General features: G+C 46.4%; 1 protein-coding gene across 8 annotated transcripts in view; it reads right to left on the reverse strand.

Annotated features, from left to right (window-relative positions):
- The window catches only part of Foxp1 (forkhead box P1), a 602,856-nt gene extending 597,877 nt beyond the window's left edge, over positions 1 to 4,979 (reverse strand). For 2 of the 8 annotated variants that reach the window (XM_051154976.1, XM_051154978.1), the window contains exon 1: positions 2,865 to 3,409. The gene's annotated coding sequence lies outside the window, so the exon portion shown is untranslated. Of the gene's footprint in view, positions 1 to 2,864; positions 3,422 to 4,845 lie in introns of those variants that run through there. The other 6 variants (XM_051154977.1, XM_051154979.1, XM_051154989.1 and 3 more) reach the window with 6 other exon arrangements.
- Positions 4,980 to 21,483: the final 16,504 nt, after the last annotated feature.

The raw sequence follows: 21,483 nt of genomic DNA on the forward strand, positions 1-21,483 counted from the left end.
TACTATTTTCTGTCATCCTGCAATCTATTGAAATTTGATTAACGTGTGCCTAAAATTATTTTTAAAAGGCAAAACTCTGGCTATCTTCTGTAAAATACTCCTGCTACAGTCACTGAAATGGGCTCAGACCTACAGCTCCTAAACTTGTCAAAATACACACACATGTGTGGGGGGGGGGGTAGGGAGAGGGTCAGAGAGAGGTGGGGGCGCCAGCCAGCCCTGTTCTGTTCATTTCAATTGTTGCCAACACAACACCTTTCCACAGGGGTCTGGAGAGAAGTAAGGACCCTTCCACAGAGCCTAAGAATGTGCAGCCAAGCCTGAGTCACAGGAAAAGTCAAAAAGCTTAGGCCCAATATTAACTCGATTAACTTCTATTATTGTTGGTACTAGTGATTTAACTAGAAAATATTTACAGCTTTTTAAAAAACATGATATACTGCAGAAAACTGCCTAACAGAATCCATGTGTATGTTTAACCCACACTGCTTAATTATACAATAAAGGTATACCCAATAAAAGCACCAGACTTTGTAACACATTGTGTACATGGTTATGCAACTCTAGCATATATTTAAAAAAAAAAAAAAAAAAGCAACAAAGTAGTTACTATGTAACAGGCACTAATTAAAAATACAAGCCTTAAATGACAATGATTTAAAGATGGTTTTTAACTTGGAGATAGTTTTTAGCTAGAAAAAACTTTTACACAGTTTAGACTTCAGGATTCAAATATAAACATTGTACCCTGAAGACATCTCCAGCAATGTAAAGCCCTTCCTTTAAAAGTTACTTTGAATAATTGATGGTTCATTCATTTTACCTTGATAAATAAACCTGGGAAAATAAAATGCTGAAGTGATTGCCATTAGTACTTTCCTTAAAAAATGTAAAGTAGTTAAAATTTCCTAGACAACAGGGGAGGCCAAGTTACAAAGAACCTAAATAAAGTAGCAGCTGGTCATACTGAATGTCAATCAAAAAAAAAAAAAAAAGGTCATGTGTAATCTAGAGAGGCTCTCTCCTCTTTAAAGTCCAAGAGTAGGCTTTATCACTTGGGTTTCTTCTTTTTGTTTTTAACTACACAGCAGATTTAAACCCTGGTTTCCCTGAGAAGGCAAATCTTCTAAACTGGATGTGAAAAAATGTTCTCTAACTGGTGTGGGAGTGTACTGTTGGTAAAAAGAATGCCACGGTGAGCTCTGGTTTGCAAGCCAGACAGAATTCGGATGACTTAATATTCTTTGGATACCTTTTTGGGTGCCTTCTCCTAAAAAAGAAATGTATTACAAAATAGTAACTTATTTAGCAATTCGGCATCCATAGGAACTCAAATGCAGCCCAGAGGCTGGGTATTTCCTTCCAACTGAGGCTTCGCTTGCACAATAAAGATAAGTATTTGCAATGGTCCATTTCTGCAGAACTGCACATAGAGCCTTGCTGGCTTCTCCCTTAAAGCAGTTCCTGACAACAGCCCAGCAGCAGCCCTGTTTGATCTCCACTGCTTCCTTAATTTGGGTTGTCAAGGTTCAGCAGTTGGAGGCTGTTTACTTTACTTTAAAAAAAAAAAAAAAAAAGTGAATTTTCCCTCTCTCTCAAACAATGACTAATCCAAAATGGGGGGAGTGGGGAAGCTGCGGCCCACTAGAAAGATGCTAAACCTTTCCCCCCTTTGCACTAAGATTTTAATTGACACTTTTTGAATGGTGTTTGAATTTTACTTATACTTTTAATGCTCTTTAATTATAAGACATTTCAAAGAGGGCCAAAGCCACTCCTTTTTTTTTTTTTTTTTTTTAATGCGGGTCCAGTTTTTCTTTTCTGGACTCAGTTTTTCTTTTCTAGACTCTAAAGAGATGAGTACTTCAAAATAAAAACTCGAATGGAATTCTTGAAAATGATCTGAATGAAAAAGAAATAGCAAGAACTCAGCTGCTTCCACTAAGGGACCCACCCCTGAATAGAAAACACCTCAAGTCTTATTAGCTCACTTAAATTCTTGTCAAGCCAACCCCCAAACTGATTCTCGCTGTGAAAAAATATGGAAGTGCAAGAAAGGCAAGAATTTTGAATCCTCCAATACATTTTCAGGAACAGAAAAAATTCCTTAAATATCCTTGGGTTTTTCTCAGTTCAGCTATTTTACAAGTTCTTTCAGGCTTTGGCCCAAGGAAGGTGAAGTGCAGAGGGTTTCAACCGGCAGACTCCTCAAACGGAATCCAAAATGTTCCCGCAGCCTTCTTGCTTGAAGAGCAGAGACAAAATAAGAAAACAGAACTTGGAAAATACCTGGAGTCAGCCGTGACAGCAACCCTGGGCCCTCAGCAGAGTACCGGATTAGCTCAAATGCAACCCAATGAAATGTTCACATTAATTTCATTATTCTACTTAAACCATTCAGATGAAGGGACTGGGGGTGGGGTGGAAGAAAAATGGAAAAAAGAAGTTTCATTTTGGGTCCTCTAGTCAAGCAATAAGAAAATAAATTAAGATGAAAGCACAGGAAGAGCCTAGCCTAAATCAATACCCTTTGCAATCAGACCAGCTAGGGTATTGGACACAATGGCTTGGAAATAATTAATAGTTATAAGGGGGGAGCGGGCTGAGAAGTAGAGCGAGGGATGCCACCACATTTTACACTTCATATTCCAGGCTAACTTTGATCTCCTGATTTTCGGGTTCAGGGAAGAAAAGGGAGAAAGAAGGTCCGTATTTGCTCTCACCTACCAGCAGGATGAGCACATTCCCTGATCCCCCGCGCCTGGTCGCGGAGCTCTGGTTGCCCAGGCTGGCTGGTGCAGCGCCCCGCTTCCCTGTTCCCCACCCCCCTCGCCGGCGCGCTTGCCACGGCCGCCTCGACTTACCCACCGAGTCCGGGAAGGACGCACCGGCAACTCCACGCTTCCCCAAGCCGCCGCCGCAGCCCTTTGCAGCTCGCCGGCCGAGCGCCGTCCTCCTTCGGCAAACTTTCGGGGTCTGCGATCGACGAGAGACCGGGGCGACCCCTCAGCAAGTCTTCTTTCCGTGAAGGGTGTGTGTGTGTGTATGTGTGTATGTGTGTGTGTGTGTGTGTGTGTGTGTTAAGGACGAGATGATTTGGCGGAGGGGGCTAGGACCAGAGATAGAAGGGGTAGCCAGAGGGAGAGGACCCCCAGTGCGAGGGGACAGGGGAGGAGGATGAGCCCCGGGGAATCCCTGCAGGAATCCGGAGACCCCGAGCACGGCCTGAGCCTTAGTCTCAGCACCTTCCTGGGATCTTACAAAGTTGCAACAACAAGAAAGGAGGGGCAGGACTGGGGAAAGGGGTGGGATAGGGCTGCGGTGGCAGGCGCAAGGTTTGGAGTTACAACTGTTTATTTAGTCCTTTGGCTCCCAGGGGGCGGGAGCTGCGCGGGAATGGGGGTGCTGCAGGCAGCAATTTCCAAGCAAACACTGGGGGGGGGGGGCATGCGACTTTGTTTCTGGGCGCGGAGCTCCCTGGCGCCCGTGTGTGTCACCGCCAGTCTCTAGGGACTGAGGCGGAGCTCACAACAGGTGGGGAGGGGGACGAGGAATCAAAGTTTCCGAGCGCGGCAGGATGGAGGTGGGGGGAGCGGGAGGCGGGGGCGCGAGGAGGCGGAGGCTGCAGATGACCACGACCCTGCGGCAGCTGGCAAACTCAGGCTCTAGGCGCCGCCGCCACCGCCTCGATCCCCACCCGAAGCGCGCGCCGCCTCGTCTGGTCGGCTTCAGAGAGATGTCTCCGGGGGACTGGATCGGAGTACCGAGACCACGGGAGGAAAGCTGCGCGCAGGCGAGAAACGGAGAGCCATCGGTGGCCGGGACAGGGCCGGAGGGACGCGGTGGCACACGCGTGTGGCAGAGCAGATCCCTGAGCTTTAGAGACGCATGGGGTCAGAAACGAAAGTGTGTGGTGGCGAGGGGGTCGAGAGTGCGAGCGCTGAGGGTCCTCGAGGTGCGCCTTGTCCCCATACCCACTCGCGATCCGGCTATGGCTGGCTTGGACGCCGTCTCTGTCAAGCGGGGGCCTAACGCGCGTGGGGTGCGTGTCTGGCAGAGGGTGCGCGGGTGTGGATATGAGTTTTCCAGGCTCCCAGGGGTTAGCTAGAGAGCGTTCACATCGCTGAGTTCGGACCAAAACACGCGTGGCTGCAAGGATGTCGCTAAGCACCAGGCCCAGGGCGCAGGCGTCCCTGCTCAGCCCTCCACCGTTCCCGGGCAGCCGGGAGGCACAGAAGGGGCACGCACCCTTGTATACCAGGGGAAAGTTTGCTCCAAGTTCAAACTTTGAGCTCAGGAGATGATGCCACACGCCCCTGCCTACCGCGGCCGAGTCCTGGGTACCCGCACCAGGAGGCCATCAGGCGCAGACACTGGGCACTCAAAGTTGCGACAGGCGGCCTGGGCTTATTGATCGCTCTACCCGAGCGGCTAGAGCGAGCGCAGAGAGAGGCGCGAGGGGCCGAGGGGTAGTCCAGCTGGTCGGTGCTGCCACCTCCGCACCCTATAGTGACTTATGCAAATAGACCCAAGAGTGCTGGAGCCTCCCGCGCTTCCTCTAGCCCGGCGCCCGAGCGCGGCCCCCACCCACGCAGAGCCTGGGCCCGGACTCCGGAGCGAGTCGAGAACAGAGGGTTGGGGGTAGATGCACGTGGAGCCTGGAGGTGAAAAGTAGGATTTTTTTTTCTTTTTCTTTTCTTTTTTTCTTTCTTTCTTTCTTTTTTTTTTTTTTTTTTTTTTTTTTTTTTGTGCTGGTTGTTGTTGTTGTTTAAAGTGGCGGAAACAAGGCAGGAGGCGGCTTGGGGGGAAAAAAAGTGGAGCAGAAATGGAAAAATACGAACTCACCCGCGGCAAATGGTCTCTCGGTGCAAACTAAGGTGTTTTCGGGGCCTTTCCCCGCGCGCGCCCACTCCCGCCCGCGCGCGCCCCCCGCTCACACTCACGCGCGCACACACGCACTCGCGGGCGGGCGAGGGCCGGGTCGCGAGCACAGCGTGCAGCTGCCACACAATAAATAACAATAGATTCCTCCGCTCGGGACTCGTTCCGGAGCCGCGCCAGCGCGGTCGGCCGCGAAGCGCCCCCGGCCCTCCCCAGCCCCCCGCCCGGCCCAAGCCCAGCTGTGCGCGCTCTCAAGGCCCCCGTGACCCCTCGAGCGCGACCTGCACCCCGATGCGGCGCCCTTGGGTCGCAAGCTCCCTTCCCCCCCGCATCCCGGAACAAATAAATAAATAAGGCGCGCAAGAGAGGCCATCGCGTCGCGGAGGGAGATGTTGTTATTTTTTGCTGTTGTGCGTCCCTGACGTCACATCCACCTGCTGGGTAAACAACAGGGCTCGCTTGGGGGAAAAAAAAAATCGCAATTGCCAAGTGAGGGACGTGGGGAGGGGAAGAGGAGGAAAGGGAGGCAGAGCCCGAAGACCGGGGAATGAAACGCCACAACACTTCCAAGGCAAAAGAAGACTTGGATGAAAAGAGATGAAAAACGAGGGACCTGGGGTGGAAGGGGGGGTCTCCTTAAAAGAAGGGGAGAGGGGCCCATTCAGATCCACGGAAATGGAGAGGAGTGTCAGCAAGTAGGGACGCAGAGGGGAATGCTTGAGCGATTCGCTTAGGTCAGAGCTAAAAAATCGGGGGAAGGGGGGGACAGGCGGGAATAGAGTTTCCTCCAGTTAAAAGTGAAAGTGCTTCGCCTGGGTGACAGTTGGAGCAGAGGGCAGCAAGGGCAGCGTTCCAGCCGGGAGCCTGATCCCTGGTCCTCCCTCGGTCTCTCCCCTTTCTTTCGGCATTTTGTCCAATGAAAGAAGGCGAGTTCGGAAGGTGAAAGTTCAACTGAAGGACAAACCCCCGATTGCAAGGAAACAGAAACCCCTCCAGCCAGGGGGGGGGGGGGATTTCCCCCAGCATCTCAGAATCGCGAGAGAGTGAAGAGAGCAGGAACTTACTCGCCCCTAGCCTTGTCAGCTCTTTCAGGAATGTTGTCACTGTCTCCAGGTCCACTTGGGCAAAAGTGGCTGCAAGGAGAATTGTGTTTTTGCCACGGTGCCTCTTAAGAAAACACCCGGGGGCTAGCATGTCAATCACTTGTTTAACACAAATTACCTGCTCTCCTGAACATCAGTCACGTGAGAAAAAAGCTTTGTGCAATTCTTTGGGAAGGTGAGATTTTTTTTCTTTTTGCTGTTCTGAAGTTTGAGTGTATAAATTTAAATAAGTACCAGAGGAGCCCGGATGAAATATTTTTTTAAATATTTTAAAAAACACATAAGACAAAAAGCACTTTTTATCAACGAGCCAGGGAAGCTGATTTTTTTGTTTCCAACACGGCACATAGATACAGGACTGCTGTGGCTTCTAGAAAACAGAAATTATTTTCTTTAGACCTATCACACTAGAGGCTGCCAAACTCCCAAGCCAGGATTTCCAGCTACTGACTAGCTGGTATGTCCGCTAGGCTAATTCTTCATGAGAATATTCTGTAAGTCACACTATGGGTTTCCCACAAAGTGCTCTGGGAGCTGGGGGCTGCTTACTGCTGTTCACATCTTGAGACTAACACAATTGTAAATAACACCCTGAATAGACCATAATAGACTCTCTTAGATAATGTCTTTTGACAAATATTATTATATGTTCATTTGCAGAGTTTAAGTCTAAATTGAAATGAGAATGTGAGAGTGCCATTTAAATTTATATTATATGTTTTGAAAGTAAAATAATGAACAAACCCTTTCAGTGGTATTGCAGAATAAATCCAGAGAAAAGCAGTGTGTGCTAAGGTACACAGCCTAGTGGAATTTGTGCTGTAAAACACTGAATGCCAGGCAGACAAGACCAGTCATCCCATGTTTTTATATAGAAACTACATACCTGAAACGTACTTTAGATCCTGTAAAAGGACCTTCTCTTTGTTAAGACATTAATACATGTTTTATAATATATTCCACACCATCTAGTGAGTACTTTAAAATACACAAGTAGAGTAAGTTCCTGCCTTCCAGGCTCTCACAGGCCACTGCTGTCAGTAGTCACATCTAATATTTATTGAATGCTTGCTATGGCCTAGGCTCTGATCTAAAAGGTTTGTGTCGAGTTGGTCTCACAAAACCGTGGACAATACTGGGAAGTCCATGTTTGGAATTCACATTGAATTAAATAGGAATCCACAGTGTAGCCAGTGCTTGGGGCGCGGGGGCCATGATTTTTAATGTCTATGCTGGCCCTACCAAATATAATCTATATATGCTATGGAGCTGGTGGTCCAATTGTAACTCCAGGGAAACAGCTCTTTATTTAACTGTGATATTAACTGTATCAGTGCATAGTCCATGAAGAACAGTTCTTACTGTGATCTTGTTTATCAGACTCAGCTGCGGTTTTTGTTTGTTTGTTTTGTTTTGGGTGGTTTTTTTTTTTTTTTTTTTTTTTTTTTTGGTTCTGTTTGTTTGTTTGTTTTGGCTTTTTCTAGGCATAACCGTACCAACAATGAAATCCTTAGCTTGCTACTTACTGATCATTGGTCTGGATTTTAACTTCACTAAAAAAGAGAGACTAAAGACAGATTGGCAACACTTTTAAATACAAAAGGAAATCCTGGCTCTAAATCCTATGACAAAAATGGCACTGGTTTAGGATATGACACTATCTGATGTGCAGGCTTATTGGAGAACCCCAAACCCATTTGGTTTACATTACAGGGACACCTCACTATGGCTTAACAAGTGGTCCATTTTCAACACTTGTCACATCTCGTTCACAGGGAACAGATTTTTAATTTATCAGTAATCAACTGGAAGTTTCTTTTTGTTAAATTAAATCGAGGAGGTTTTTGGGGTTTTTTTGTTGTTGTTTTTAGTGTGTTGCTTGGGCTTTTTTTTTTTTTTTTTTTTTTTTTAATATATATATCTAAAGGGCATAGGGGTAGGACGCCACCTTTTGGTGATAAAATAAATAGAAATCCCTTTTAAAACCTGCTGCTGACATCATTCTAGTTTTAATTACACCTAGGCAAAGGTGCTTGTCCTCATTTCCTTATATATTAAGTAGTGGGGGGGGGTGCCCAATTAGCTAATTAAAGTTAACCAAAGCCAGTGTTTCCCTAGAGGGATCAGTGTGTGTCCCAGTCCTGCCACATACTATTAAACCAAACATCAAATGTGAACTTCATTCTCCAAATACAGTGTCAGTGCACATATGCACAGTATGGGGAAACGAAGGAGACTGAACGCTTGCCACTTGTGAGATGCTAAATGTTCTGGTGAGTTTACAGTTAATAAAATCACAAGATTTGGTGATTGTGCATTCCTGAGTTTGTTATAATTCACAAATAACACACTGTGTTTACAAGAGTACAGTTACTACACTAATTGTCCTAAATATTTTCATTTACTTTTAACTCTTTATTTTGCTGCTCCAATTACATGGGACACTCGTAGGTCTCCTCCTAAGGTAAATACAAGCACAGTGGAAAGTCACCTATTGCTCTTTGTGAGCAGCTCAAAAGAAAATACGTGACAAGAGTGTTTAGCTGTCATCAGTGAAAACCTGGCCCCACCTCTTTTGACAGTTTGAAGGATGGGATAGTGACTGTACAGGAACATGGCCGTCAGTGTGCTCTGCAAGTTGATGTTAGCACTCCCACAGTGGGGAAAGGGTATGAGGTCCCAGAACCACCAACTGCAAGTGCGAAGGGAAGGCTAGGCCATAGAATCCTTTCTCCAAGGCCTAATAACTATGCAGGGTTAGAAGCCAGGTGGCCTTACCTCTGGTCTTTCCACCGAAAGTACGAAGTCACTGTATACTGAGCAGGCAGCCTGGCACCCCTCAAAAACCCACCTTCAGTATCTCTCTACAGGAGGTGGGGAAACTGAGGCCACAGTGAGCCCTGTTCAGGTCTATGCCCCTCCTCCACCTTTCTCCCAGTGGGGGTAAACGGCCAAAGCAGGGAAAGACAGAGGGGAGATGAAGTGTGGACGGACTGTTCTCAGAACCTAAAGCTAACAGGGCTTCTTTCCCAGGTGAAGCTGGCTTGTGCGTGACAAGCGTGTGCCTCACTCTAAGTGAACGGAGGAGCCACTGTGTCTTGACATCCCATGCAGGAAAGCCCGGGCATGGTAGCCCACGCCTTTAATCCCAGCACTTAGGAGGCAGAGGCAGGTGGATTGCTGTGAGTTCGAGGCCAGCCTAGTCTACAAAAAACAAAAACAAAAAAACAAAACCAAGCATTTTTACAGGATATAGCACCCAGGAAAAGTGAGTCAGGGTATGTGAGGGAGTGCTTCAGAAGGGTGTTCCTCCAAAAGTTACCTGAAAAGGCTCAACTTTTCAGCTAGATACAAGGCCCTAGACCTGTGGGGGGGGAGGGGTACACTCAGAGGTGTTTCTCAGAAGCGGTTGCCTTTAAACACATTCTCTCATTGACCCAGAAGCCCATGCTCACCCCATCTGAGGGTCCTATCTAAGCAGGCCTCCCCATCTGCCTGTCTCTACCCCCTGTTGTGGGGTGGCAAGCATGGGCAGCAGCGCTTTGCTTCTTTTATAGGTGTTGGGGTGCTTTATCCTTACTGAGAAAGCAGTGAGTTGTTGCTCCAGCCCTAACCCTGGCTTTCCTTAAAGGTGTGTTCTGGGCATGAAACTCAGATACAGCAGTTGAGAACTTGCTACTCTGGCAGAAGACCCTGCTTTGGTTCCCAGCACCTACAACCGCCTGTAACTCCAGCTCTGGAGGATCGCATGCCCTCCTCTGGCCTCCATTGGCCCTTGCACACAAAGGAGGGCACAGGCACATAATTCAAAATAAAACAAAAAGTGTCCTAAATATGTGATTTTTAAATGCAGATGATGCTAGGGAGATGTTTATGCAAGCATGGGGGACTGAGTTCGATCTCCAGCATCCATGTAAAAAGCCAGGCATGGTAGCATGATAATTTCAGTGTTGGGGAGACAGGGAATAAAAGCCTACATGGGATTCTGGCTAAATCAGTGACCCGAGTTCATTGAGAAACCTTGGTTCAAAATTAATAATAATAATAATAATAATAATAATAATAATAATACAGTTGTGAGTGATCAAGGAAGACACCCACCTCTAGTCTGGTAAACAATCGTGTACACCACACATGCCAAGTGCAAAGAATGGTGGCTGACGTTTGTACCCTCACACTCACGAGCACAGTTGGAGACCAGCCTGGGCTACGTGGACAAACTTACTGACCAAAGAATCTCAGAATCCACTTCTACCCTGCAGAGTCAAAATCTTCACTTTCAAGCCAAGGCCCAGCTGAGCCTCAAACAGATACAAGCCGGGGACACATGATCCCTTTTCTAACCGCTCACATCTCAACAGACAGTTGTGTAAGCTCTGTGTGCCCTGCCTGATCCTCCAAACAGGCTTCCTTGGTAAAACTTGGTTAGTTTCTTGTTTTTCAACCACTTGCAAAGTTAAGCTACTAAATCACCTATGTAAACCATGATTAATTCTTTTGACATTAATAACAGGGTGACTTCTCTCTCCTGTTACCCCAAAGAGCCTGCTAATTGCCCTCCAATTGTTTACCTTTGTATTGTTTTATGAGAGCCCAGAGAAAGATGGGAGCGATCCCCCCACACACACCAGCCCTGAAACAAATGCCAGGCAGGTTTTGGAAAGGGTGAGCACATGCATGCTATGACTACACCTTGTTAGCAGAAGGGCTTTGCTGTCTTTGTTTTGTTTTCTTTTTTATGGAAGGGATGACGCCTCCATAATTATAGGTGTTGCTGTTTAAAACGCAGAATGTTTTCCAAACCACCAAAGGGCCACACCTCCAGCACCTAGGAGCCAGCCAGCTCTCTTTTCACTTCTCTAAACAGTTGATAGAGACACATTAAGCATGACTAGGTTTATATCAAGCATCATGAGGGGCAGGGGGACTGAATCCAGGTAGTGTTACTTCCTGAATAAGCATGAAGGACCCAGCCCCCACCCTCACCCCGGATCCCCACCCCCATCCCGGACCAAGCTGAGTTTTTAATCTATGAAATTCTCAAAGACCAGCAGTTCACCCTCCTAACAACACAACAGGTTACTCTTGCAAACCCCCCAAAAATAATTAAGACCATTGTTTTAATACTATCCTAAGGCAGTGTAATTAAGTCAGGGTGAGTAATTGTGTATCTGAATTCAAAATAAGATTTTGCATGTAGAGCAAAGTTCTGATGGTAATCTCAGAGAAGTGTCTTGGCTTATATTTCCGAGACATACAAGTGCCAGCTCAGCATTACAATAGGCATTGTGAGAAGGCTGGAGACAGAATGTGTTTGTGGAAAAGAAGCAGGCAGGTCTGCCCACCTTCGGGAACAACTAGGCCATATGTTCCAAAAGTAAGAAGAGATTAGGAGGGATGGCTGATGAGCCAACATTTTCAGTGATTAGAACAAATGAACATGGGATTGGTTGTTGTTTTGTCGTTTTTGTTTAAATAGTGTCTACAGAATCACTATCAAGGGAGGCTTCCTCATTCCCCCCTCCCTTGGAGATATTCTTGACATTATTATTTCAAGACAAAACTTCACAAACATCAAAATCTGATTTGCCAAAGGCTGAGTCCTGTGGTATTAGACAGGACTGCAAAGTATTCATGTGGACAATGTTCTTAAAACTGACAGCCCCAAGAGAAAGATAAAGAAATCAGCCCAAATGTATAGGCACAAGGGAGCTGATCTGCAAACACACTTCCTAGTTCTGTACACCGGCACGGGCCAGAAGCAACAGCACCCTGGGAGCAATGAGCACACCTAGCAGCCCATGCTTGTTTTGTTTTGCTTTTTGTTTTTTTGTTTGTTTGTTTGTTTTTAGGTTTTTTGAGACAGGGTTTCTCTGTGTAACAGTCCTGGCTATCCTGGACTTGATTTTGTAGACCAGGCTGGCCTCGAACTCACAGTGATCCACCTGCCTCTGCCTTCCTGAGTGCTGGGATTAAAGGCGTGTGCCACCATGCCCAGCCATGCTTGGTTTTTAAATACTTTTTTTCTCTAATAAAGAAAGCAGAGCCGGGTGTGGTGGCGCACGCCTTTAATCCCAGCACTCGGGAAGCAGAGGCAGGCAGATCACTGTGAGTTTGAGGCCAGCTTGGTCTACAAAGTGAGTCCAGGATGGCCAAGGCTACACAGAGAAACCCTGTCTCGAAAAACCAAAAAAGAAAGAAAGAAAGAAAACAGGGCTTCATGAAGAACTAGTTTGTTCTACAGAAAGGGGTAGGGATACCTGGAGCATCTCATAGTGTGTCCTAGACAGTGGAAGAAGGAGGAGCTTTAGGGGAAGGGCACAAAATCTCCTCCATCTCAACACTGAGATGTCTTGAGCAAAAAGGAGAGAGAGAGAGAGAGAGAGAGAGAGAGAGAGCACGCAATGGGACTTTGTATGTAAGAGATACCAAGTCCCTAGAGATGACTGGGAACCAGCACTCTGGGTTCATGTTTTACAGGTAACAGTGACAGTGCAGACTACAGACTTCAGTCAGGTGACTAATGTTCTTGAAGGAGTCAGGACTGGCAAATTTGAGAACACAGGGCCCCAACAACAACAACAACAAGACAAGTGCTGATGACTACCGTCATCCAGGGAGAAAGCCCAGGGAAGGAAGAGCCTTTAAATTCTCAAGAGAGGCATAGAATCCAGATCTTGATCTAAATATTTATCAGTTTTCAGATTTTAGCTAAGCCAGATTAATACAAGCCACCAAGTATACTGAGACCCTATACTCTGTTTAAGATCCTGTTTTGGGGAACCAAGCAACGGTATCACTGTAGTGTGACAAGATTTGCTTCTCAAATGAATAAAGTGAAAACAGCCAAAGGAAGCGAAACATGAAGAATACATTCAGGATCATATGGTGGGGAAGGAGGTCCCCTTCTGTCACAGACCTAGAGGAGGGGAATAGGGTGAAAGAGGGGGGCGGGAGGGGAGAATGGAAAGATCAAGTGAGGGGATAACAATTTAGATATAATCTGAATAAATTACTTAAATTTAAAAAAATACATTCAGATATTCCTACGTTCCTTCCCAGACATGAATAAGTCACTCCAAGGATCCCGGTTAGGACGGTCATCTACAGTCTTGTTTTGAGACAGTCTTGTTATGTAGCCCAGGCCAGCCTCAAGCTCACCCCCCCTCCCACCTTTGCCTCCCAAGTGCTGAGATTACAGAGATGTGCTGACACTACATTCTGAATCACACCGTCAGATGTACAGCCAGCGTCTTCATTTCCTACTGCCTTCTTTCCAGCTCGTACAGAGCCATGAAGGTGAGTTTCGACTTCCTAGACTTTCCTAGAACTCTAGCTCTTTAGGCTGCTCAATATAAACCACAAAGGCTTTGTGTTGTTTGTGTTCGTACACGTGTGTGCATATGCATGTGCGTGTGTGTCGACAGAGGTTAGAGGACAGCTTCAGGTGCCACTTCTTAGGACAGAGTTGTGCATTGGCCAGGAATTCACTGAGTACCTCAGCCTGGCTGCCAGTAAGCTCCAGTTATCTGCTTGTCTCTACCTCCTCAACACTGGGATTACAGGCGTGGGCACATGCTATTCCACCTGGGTTTGTTTGTTAGTTTGTTTTTAATGTGGGTTCTGGGGACCGAACTGACATACTGATGCTGGCTGGGAACAGCACTTGGGCTGTCTGTCCGTCCCAAGATTAAAGCCTTCAGAGAAGTATCCAGGACAGAAGGACCATACACATCTCAAAGAAGAGCCTTTGTAGATGACACTCACCGAATATGTGCCATTTCACCACAGCAGGTTGGAGCCATATAGATTCTCTGTCTCTAAGGACAGTGCTCTGCAAATCTCTTGCACATTAAAATCATGTGGGGATCTTCCTACCAGCTGCAGATGTTGTGGTTTTAATGACTCCGAGTATGATATGAGCACTGAAAAGCTTAGAAACCTCCCAGGTGGTTGTCCTCTGCAGCAAAGTTGCAGAATCCCTGGACTGGGTAACTCTAGCTCCAAAGGCCCTAATTCCCTCTGCCCCCAGCATGATTCTTCCACAGGAGCCAGCATCATTTTCTAGAATAACTGAATAGATAAAGCTTAGAACAGTAATCTGCAGTGGGGCCACACTCACTGGTATTCAGCAAAATCTTCAGACCCTGTACACCACAATCACCTGGGCAGAGGGGCCACACCAAATCTACCACAGCCAAGGCCTGGGAAGGTGCCAGCTCCTTCTGGTGTACATCAGAAGAGAAGGGAAGCTTGGCAAAGGCAAGACTCAAAGAAACGAATCACAATGTCATGGCATTGTCAAAGTTTCCTCCACGTCATGAACTCTAATGGCCTCTGTTTCCACGTACGGAAAGAAACTCACCACAAGGTTAGTCGAAGTGGCCAGGATTCAAAACGGGTACAGTCGGGCTACCTACTAAGAATGCCAGCATCGGTTGGGGTTAGCCAACAAATCATGATGAATGAGTCCCTGAGTCTGTCCTACCCTCGGTGATGGTATCCCTCTTTCAGGGGATGGAATAAGACACGGAGAACGTACCACACATCCTGGTGTATTCCCTAATGGCTCATCTACATTTGAACCCCAGGAATCTTGGTTTCTAGTAAGAGGTTTCTCTCAGCTTACTTGGGAAGACTCCTAGGCCAGATCAGAACATCAGAAGTGTGTGCATGCTTATACATGTATGTACATGCCCATGCATGTTCATTTACAGATAAAGAACAACTCCTTTGTCATTCCTCATTTGCTTTTTGAGACAGGGTTCCTTAGTGGTCTGGAGCTTGCCAAATAGGTTAGGCCAGAGAATCCCAGGAATCCACCTGTGTCTACCCCTCACCCCAAGAATTAAGAAGCATGTAGCATCAAGTCCAGATTTAAAAGCAACAAGAACAAAAACAAACAAACAAAAACATGGGCTCTTGGGATCAAACTCAGGTTCTCAAGCTTGCTGCACCAACAGAGCATCTCCCCAGCCCTATCTCACATCCCCACATCATGCTCAGATCAATCAGACACAGAAAGATAAATACCCTTTACCAGTGCTTCGTACAAGAATAAGACAGAGCCATGGGACATGGCTGATATGGGAGGTAAAAGTAGAAAGACTAGGAAAGAAGAAGAGAAAGGAAAGAAAGAAAAGAGGGAGAAACAGTTGGGGATACTTGGAAGTGTCACTATCAGATTCAAAAGCCAGTATAGAAGATTCCCGCCCTCTCTAGCTAGGACCTTCCCTTGGAGCTGGCCTGGCTTCCTTAGATCTGACTCTCAATCTTTTTTGTTGCCTTGTGGCGCCAGATAAGTTTTGGGTTTGGGGTCCTATAAGTTGTAAGATGCTGAGCAGTATAGGTCTGGTACCTGTCTCCAGTCAGGACAACCAAACACATCTCTAGGCCTTGCCAAATATCCCCTAGGGTCAAAATTGCCCCATGGTGAGAACCGCTGCTCTAGATGACCTCAGGGCTGGCGGGCAGTCTCTCTGGCCATCAGCATTCCAGTCCTTGGCAAAGGTATTTATCTGATCGCTTCCCCTCCCAGGAAGAGCAGCGGCCAGCCTGTTTCTATCTGTAATTGAGTAACAAGGCCATTTCCTTTGCAAACAGACCAGCTGGAGATGAAGCTGTTTGCTTTGAGGTGAGCTCCTCTGCTGTGTGGGCTACCAATATTTCCAGATTGGCAACCTCCTGCCACCAGAGCTGCTTCCAACCTGAGGAAGCTGGTTTTATGAGAGTCTGTGACTTAAACACAGTCCAATGTGTACTGAGCCTCTGTCTACAACCAAAATACAATACAGGAAGTGGCAGCCAATGGACTCTGGACTAGGGTATGGCCTCTTATAAAGATACTCTGCTTAAAGCTCCCCTTTTCCTGGCAAGCCTGGGGCATTCTCGATTCCAGGGCAGGGGGTCCTCAAAAGTGACTGGACAGACATTCACCAGCAGGGTCAGCTCCCCTCCTCCTTCACTTGCTGCTGCTTTCATCTCTCTAGGGCTGCTGGGCAACCAACATTACCTAACCGAAGCTTCCATCTTAATGGGCAGCAGTGGAAATGATGAGATGAAGGCTAGACCTAGAGAACAATTCGGGGAAGGGGGCGGGGAGTCATTTGTTCCCAAAGTCTTGGCTAACCTTGACATCTAACGCAGTGATAGAAGTGACCTTTGACTCCTGAGAAGAAGAAGTGGGCCCCTTCCCAAAGCAAGATGGATGTCATTATCACTCAGATATTCACTCAACAAACATCCAGTGTGGCTTCCTGAGTACCAGGCACCATTGAAAGTGCTGGAGAATGGCAGTAAATGAAATATGGAAATCTCTGGCCTTCTACTGGGGTTCTGTCCCAGGGACTGTCTTGGTGAATTGTCTTTTTGTTGTTGTTGCTATGGGGTTTTTGTTTTGGTTTGTTTGGGATTTTTGGTAGTTTGTTTGGTTTGGCCCTCAACACAGGGTTTCTCTGTATGGCCTTGGCTATCCTGGCCTTCCTTGTAGACCAAAGCTGGTCTTGAACTCAACAGTAATCTGCCTGCCTCTGCCTCCCCAAGCACTGGATTAAAGGCATGTGCCACCACACCCAGCTACTCTCATTTTATTTTATTTTTTAAGATTTATTTATTATTATGTATACAGTGCTCTGCCTGCATGTACACCTGCAGGCCAGAAGAAGGCATCAGATCACATTATAGATGGTTGTGAGGCACCATGTGGTTGCTGGGAATTGAGCTCAGGAGCTCTGGAGGAGGCATCTCTCCAGCCCCTAACTGTCATTTTTTAATGAAGCATTTTCTGTGCAAGGTATGTGTGTGTGCGTTTGTGGAAGGAGCACACATGCACACATGTGTAGAGCCGGAGGTCAACCCTCAGTGTTGTTCCTGGGGAGCTCCCTGCTTTATTTGGAGTCTCTCTCTCTCTCTCTCTCTCTCTCTCTCTCTCTCTCTCTCTCTCTCTCTCTCTCTCTCTCTCCTGGAACTCAGCAAGCAGGACTAGGCTGACTGAATACCCTAGAGATCTTCCCATCTCGGCTTCCCCACTGCTGGGATTACAAGTGTGCACTCTCGTGCCTAGGTTTTTGTTTTGTTTTGTTTTGTTTTTTAATGTGGGTGTTAGGAATTGAACACAAGTCCTCATGCTTGCATGGTGAGCACGTTACCAACTGAGCCATCTTCCCGGTGTTCACCCAACTCCCTTTCATTTTCTGAAGGAAAAGAAAAATGAGGTGTTCGTTCTTAAAACAAATGGGCCAGGTCAGCAAAAGGATGCCCAATAAAACTTCTATAGATCCTGAGATTCTAGGGCTAACTAGAGCAAACAGATGACGATGGTAAGGTGGTCCAGGGTGGACAGCAAAGGCATCGAAGATGTAGCTTAGCAACTGCAGGAAAAAGCCAGACCCCCATAACCTGGGCCTTCAGCACACCTGGAAACCCTGACCAGAAAAGGAAGTGATGTCAAGAATATCTAGGGGGAAGGGAGGGAAGAAAGAAGGGGAAAAGAAGGAGAAAGAAAGAGTAGTGTTGAGGGAAGGGTAGTGGGTGAGGAAAAGGAGAGAGAGAGAGAGAGAGAGAGAGAGAGAGAGAGAGAGAGAGCATATCTTATTGTACATTAGCTGTAACACTGCATTGAAGGGCTCCGAGTCTAGAGAGGAATTGGGGGTGAAGATTACCCGGCTGGCATACCTACAACACTCCAACTGGCACAACAAAACCAGCCCTTCCTCTAGGCAACAGAAAATAGCCTCTTCTGGAAGCTTGTCTCAGCACACAGAACAGCAGAAGGCCATAGAGGCCAATCAAATCTTCTGTGCTCTCTCTAGCAGGTGCCAGGGCAGCGGGAACGTTATGCTCCAGGGGAACGCATTGTGGATTTTCTGGGTCAAAATTCTGAAGTTCGAATTCTGGGCAAGCGACGATAATAGTCTGTATCATTTATATTGTGCTCCCCAAGGAAGAATGCAGAATCGGGCCTCCAAGAACAGGGAGCCAGGCCTGCGAGCTGTTTGCCTGGTGGAGCACTGTGCTTGCTCAGAGGTCACATGTTTCCCCGTGCTTGCCAGCCCAGGATCCAGTTGTTTGTTTGTTTCCATTTTCCTGTAAATAGTTTGGTCTCCTTCCATGGGAACAAAGCTAATATGAGCAGAGCAAACACACACACATGCTACCAACAGGGATCTTCCGTGGCATCTAAAAAAGCCAGATTTTTTTTTCTAGGCCAAGGAGAGGCTTAAAGAGGAAGAACCTGGCTTTTCTCAGGGTTTTTTAGCTCCCGCTGAGGACTGAATAATGCGTTTGAAAAACTCGCAGGAGGAGCCCTTTCGTTAGGGAGCAATGCTAAAATTGGCTCTTCCAGCTTGTAATAAAAGAAGACAGACCTTAGGATTCTATCCTGTCCAGCGGTCTTGTTGTCTTCTAAAATTCACCCCCTTCAGGATCACCTCGTGTGAGACAATAATAGTATATGTCTACGTTATTTATTAATGGCACAACGACTCTATGCAGTTGGGGTTGTGCTGGGGGTACTGGTACATTCCTCTCTTTTCAGTTTTATATCATTAGATTACTAGGGGGGGGGCGTGCATGCCATAGCATACGTAGAGAGGTCTGAGGAAGTGTTGTGGATGGCTCTCTCCTTCCACCATTACATGGATCCTGTAGGATGAACTCTGGTCACTAGATTCCTGCTGTAAGAGCCTCCACGTGCTGGGACATCTTGCTTTCCTTTCTCCGTTTGTCTCTACCTGGCTTCATCTTCTCTAGCTTTGGTACTGTTGATCTTTGTCATTCCTTCTGGTCTCAGCTGAAATGTCACATCCTTGGAGACCTTTCCCGACTTGGCTTCCCCCTTCCGATTTAATACCTCAATTCCTCACTTGTTTATTTACTCATGTATTGCCTGTCTCCCTCCAGAGAAATCTGCCCTATGTGGCCACAGACTAAGCCACTGTGCTCACCTCAAACCCCTCAGTGGCAGATGATAGGCGCCCCAGTATTTGAAAGGATGATCACTGAACTACCAAGTGACAGGGCCTATCTGCCATCAGGAGCTCCTGTGTCTTCCGGTCTGCTGTCCTTCCACAGAAAGTAAGGATAATAACACTGGACTTAGAAGTGAGAGCTTCAGGGGCCAGGAGGAGGCCTCAGTTGCTCGAGTAGTGGTCATACAAATATGGCAACCTGAGTTCCGTCTGGAGAACTTACATTAAAAGGCCACATACAGTGGCTGGAGAAGGAGAGACAGCAGACCTCTGAAGGTCAGTTGACTGTACAATCCTGGAGCCCCAAGCCAATGAGATGCTTTGTTGTAAAAAACAAAACAAAACGCTAGATAGTTTCTGAGGAATGGCAGCCAAGGTTGACTCGTGGCTTCTAAATGCACATGCATATATATGCGTCCACATGCACACACTTACACAAGAACACACACACACATACACACCAGAAGAGGAATTTAAAAAAAGAAACAAGATAACCAGTTGGAATTGAAAGTTCTGTTGACAGGAACATCAAGGGCAGTGTACCTGTGCTGTGTAAGGTCTCATGGAGGACAGCAAGGGATGAGAGCATGAAGGACCTCTGGAACCCCCTTAGGACTTCCACATGCCCGTGACTAACAGCACCCAGTCATATGTAGCAGGTTTGATAGCAAACCAAAGAGGAAACACACAGAGTCCGGGTCTTTGTTGTCTTTCCTGATATATTTGCATGCATTCTGATAGATGTAAAGGATTGCATGGACACTGAGGTCACCAAGATCTTTCAATGATGTGAACAGGCTCATGGGAGAACTAGCAGCATCTTTTCTCCCCTCTTTGGTTTTTTGAGACAGGGTTTCTCTGTATAGATTGGCTGTCCTGGACTTGCTTTGAGGGCCAGGCTGGCCTTGAACTCACAGCTATCCGCCTGCCTCTGACTCCCAGATTGCTCTGAGATTAAAGATGTGTGCCACCATGCCCAGTTTCAACGTCTTATAAGATGGGAAACATGCCACATGACTAAAGGAAAGAAAAGATTATATGCAGAACTGAAACACACAATGCAGGCACAAAAGAATACAAGTGACTATATAAGCTGTGCATACAATGCACATGTTAAACGCAGACATGGTACAAACACTACACACCATGCGTGTCATATCATACACCTATCCCACACAACTGTAAACATATAATGTACACACACTACATATATACATACATACATACTACACTTCCACTATACACACTCATTGTACACTATATACACAAACACTGCACATAATCTTCCATAATCATACACCGTAGATAAACACATAATATATACACATCATACACATACTTGACCCAAGTGTACACAGTGCACATACATCTGACATACATCATCATGTGCCGCTCTGTGTATATGATACACCCAGTAATATACATTGCACATACATCATGTTACTATATGTACATATACACATGAAATATACTGTACAAGCATCATACATTGCACACGCCTATGATATATACATTATACATATACCACACACACTATACACACATTGCACACGCATGGTACATACATTATACACACTGTATACATACTATATACACATATCTCATATATGCTCATACATAATCTACACATACACACAGGTACATATTGATGCTCCCACTTGAGTGTAGTTCACTTGAAACCATCACCTTGAGGCTATCTGCCCTTATTCCAACAACAATTCTATTCATCAATGCACATTCAAGCCTCCCTTTTCAGAATTTCCATGAGGAAATGAAAATACTTCTTTAAATGTCACCTCTTATGGAAACATTAACCATATGGCTGTGTTTGATATTTTAAAATGACCAAACAAAAGTTCAGAGTCTACCCTGGCACTGGGGTATTGGGTGGGGAGTCCCAGGTGTTTCTTTTTCTTTTCTTTTCTTTTCTTCTTTCTTTTTTTAAAAATTTACTTATTCACTTTACATCCCAATTGTAGCTCTCTCCCTCCTCTCCTCCTGGTCCCATTCTCCCTCCCTCTTCCCTCCTCCCTACCTCCCTGACCTCTCAGAAAAGGAGAGCCCCCCACCTACCCCTCCCAGCACATCAAATGGAATCAGGACTAAGCAACCTTGCAAGGGGGAAGTGCTCGAAAACAGGCAACTGAGTCAGAGACAGGCCCCGCTTCCTTTACTAAGGGACCTACATGAAGGCCAAAGTGCCCATCAGGTACCTATATGTAGAGGACCTAAGTCCAGTCCATGCATGGTCCTTGGTTGGTGCTTCAGTCTCCTCAAGCCCCCAAGTCCAGGTGTTTCTGAAAGATGGGTTCCTGGTTGTTTCCTGTGCTTCAGTGCAGCAGTGAAAAGTGAAATTGGAAAGAGTGTGCCTCACTGGTGCACTCATGCATGCAGTTCCCCAAGGTGGGGAATCCTGAAGTACAGCATTCTTTGGCGTCTATAATGCACACTGTGCTCATGTAAATGTTCTATATAATCACTGATAAAAAAAAAACCCTTCTGTGGAGAACACAGCTTACAAGTGCATACCC

The sequence above is a fragment of the Acomys russatus genome, chromosome 13, assembly GCF_903995435.1.
Source record: "Acomys russatus chromosome 13, mAcoRus1.1, whole genome shotgun sequence".
NCBI classification, from domain to species: domain Eukaryota; kingdom Metazoa; phylum Chordata; class Mammalia; order Rodentia; family Muridae; genus Acomys; species Acomys russatus.